The sequence below is a fragment of the Myotis daubentonii genome, chromosome 1 (genome assembly GCF_963259705.1).
Source record: "Myotis daubentonii chromosome 1, mMyoDau2.1, whole genome shotgun sequence".
Lineage (NCBI taxonomy): Eukaryota > Metazoa > Chordata > Mammalia > Chiroptera > Vespertilionidae > Myotis > Myotis daubentonii.
The window spans coordinates 200,502,763-200,505,571 of NC_081840.1; the positions used below are offsets into that span (position 1 = coordinate 200,502,763).

Here is a 2,809-nt window from a genome sequence, read left to right on the forward strand (position 1 = left end):
GATGTCTGGAGAAGACGCCCCATGAGTGAGAATCAGCTGTGTTTACCACTTAAATCCACAGCAGCAAGCCAAGATAACAGTCACAGTCTGTGGACAGAAGTTCATGAAGATCATTGCTTGACAGGTCAGGGTAAAGGTCTCTTTCTTTCAAAATATGTGAAGGGGCAGGAAACGTGTGCACCAGGTGTTTTGTGTCCCTGGCTGCCTGGGAAAGATAATTCTGCCTGCTCGATCAGAACATTGTGCTCTACACATCGTGTTGTTTTTCCAGCAGCTATTTTCTGCCCATAAAAACGAGCATCACTGGCTCTCAGCTTCTTTCTGCAAATCCCCTGGGCTACAAACAAAAACAAAAGGTATCTTATATTTATACAAAGCTGTCCTCAGAAAAGCTCACGGACTTGAACGAGGTTTGTTTTCATATACAAGAGTTCTTATATAATCTCCAGGAGGAAACGGAGCGGAGGGTGACAGTTGAGTTAGGAATGTTGTCATTCCTAGCTCACAAAACAAAAAAGGGAGGCCCTATGGCATGACAGGCAGACAGCGTGATCAGGTCAGGAAGTGTTTCTTCCCCATTTCCTGTCTAGGGTCCTGCACACCAGGCCACACTGCCTTGTCAGAAATCTGAAAACCCGGAGGAGACAACTGGAGAGGAAAGATTGTAGAGAAAGCCCAGCCACACCAGAAGGGATACTGCAGTCTCATTGCCATTTGGATTCTGCAGCCCCTAGAGAGTGTCCCTCTTGTCCGATAGTAACATTGACCCTGGGGAGAATTTTCATCACCCTCATTAGGAGTTGTAGGTGAATCACAGTAGATTTCAGAGATCTGGGTGGTATGGGGAAGAAGAGCCATCTGAGCAGAGGGTATTCTGTACATTTCATTGCATGCTTGGATACAAAGATGAGTAAGGCATGAAGCAGGAAGTCGAACACAGGGTGAAGGGATCTGAGTGCTGGATGAATCCAATAATGGAAAGGCAGTTCCTTTTGGCTGTGATTTGAGTCAGGGCTCCATGAGATTGGGAAGGGGGCATTTTTTCTGGGGCTGGAAGGGTAAGCAGGAGTGGTGTTAAAGGACATCTCCTGCACTGCATTGAGGTGATAGCTCCATAATAAAACCAACAGGGCAGCTTTTAGAAAACACCCCATCCTTAAATAATTGGATTAAATCAATCTGAGTGCAGCTGGGCATTAGTATTGTTGGAGCGCTCTCAGGTGATTTGAGTGAGCAACCAGGCTAGACAACCAGAGAAAGAGGGTAGTTTTGGAATGAGACAGCTTTGTGACCTTGTGACCTTGAACAAGGCCCACTGGGTGTGGTGTGAGTCTCCCACAGCTTCACTGTTTCCTCCCACTTCTACCCACACCATTGAAGAAACTGCCGTGGGAGAGTCCCTCCTCTTTGACAAACTTCCCTTGACTGAAAAAGCCTGGACTGGGAGTCAGGAAATCTGGATTCTATCCCAGCTCCGCACTGAGGTGCCATATGGGTGTGCTGGGTCACATAGGAGATAAAGCAAAGACACTTAGGATGACTATTTTCAAGACAGTGGGCTAGGGACTCAACTCTTCTCCGGGCCTTGATTTCCCCATCTGTCGAGGTTTCTAGATCAGTATTGTAGGTCAGAAAGTCTATTTAATAAACTATGACTAGAATTATTTTAAAAACAGACATGAAGCATAGTAGAAAAACGGAGTGCTCTGCATGGAATAGGGCAAGTATTACAAAGTAAAAATTTGTTTCAGTTATATATGTGTGTATTTACTAGTACTTGCTCATGATGTAAAATTCACTTCATGTAAGTTAAAAAGTTTGAGAGTGATCTCTTGTGCAGTACATATACTAAAATTGGAATGATTCAGAGAAGATTAGCATGGCCTCGGTGCAAGATAACAAACTCATGAAGCATTCCATATTTTAAAAATTATCATGTGTTTTTTTACCACAAATTTTTTAAAAAGTTTGAGGAACATGGGGTTAGGTGCTCTCCACGGGCCCCCTCCTTCTACTCTGTAGCCCATGACTGCTCCAGGCCATCATGAACTCTCCTCTTTCTGACCTCCTTTTAGTTAGTACCATGTAATTCTGCCCTATCATTTATTTTTTAACTAGAGGCCCGGTGCACAAAATTTGTGCATGGGTAGAGTCCCTAGGCCTGGCCAGTGATCAGGGGCCTTCCAGCTGCCAGTTGCTGGCCAGGGCCTTCCTTCGTTCCATGCCACGCCCTGGTCGTCAGTGCAGACACTTTGCATATTAGCCTTATAGATGAGGGAAGCAGAACGGTGTATGGTTAAAAGCATACACCATTAAGTTAGCTAAGTCTATGTTTGAATTTAATTTCTTCACTTATTAGTTAAATGACCTAGGAAATGTATCCCCAACCTCTCTCAGCTATGGTTTTCTCATGTAGGTGATAACACCCAGGACACATGATGGTTATAAGATTAAATAAGATGCTGTAGGCAAAAATCTTAGCACAAATAACCTTGTTCATAGAAAGTGCTCATGTGTATGACAGCAGTTATTATCTGACTTCCTGTCCCATTCAGATTTTAAGGAACATTTTGTAATTTAGTGCCTGGCACATTCAAAATTATAAATACCTCATTCTTATCTGATTGGAAAAATAAGGATTCCAGCCTCCAGGAGACACTCAGCGGGAGAGCGGCCACTATCTTTGGGCACGTCCCATTAGCATACGGGTCTTGGGAGGAGAGGCAGGGCACGCTGTTTATCTCCTACCTACACGTCTCTTTTGGCCTTTTCCTCTGACACGGTCAGTTGGATGTGGGAAGGCAAGGCA

General features: G+C 44.4%; 1 non-coding gene across 1 annotated transcript; it reads left to right on the forward strand.

Annotated features, from left to right (window-relative positions):
• Positions 1 to 1,824: 1,824 nt before the first annotated feature.
• On the forward strand, positions 1,825 to 1,926 carry LOC132224171 (U6 spliceosomal RNA). The gene has a single exon (XR_009450612.1). It is a non-coding gene; the product is annotated as a U6 spliceosomal RNA (small nuclear RNA).
• The last annotated feature ends 883 nt before the right edge of the window (positions 1,927 to 2,809 follow it).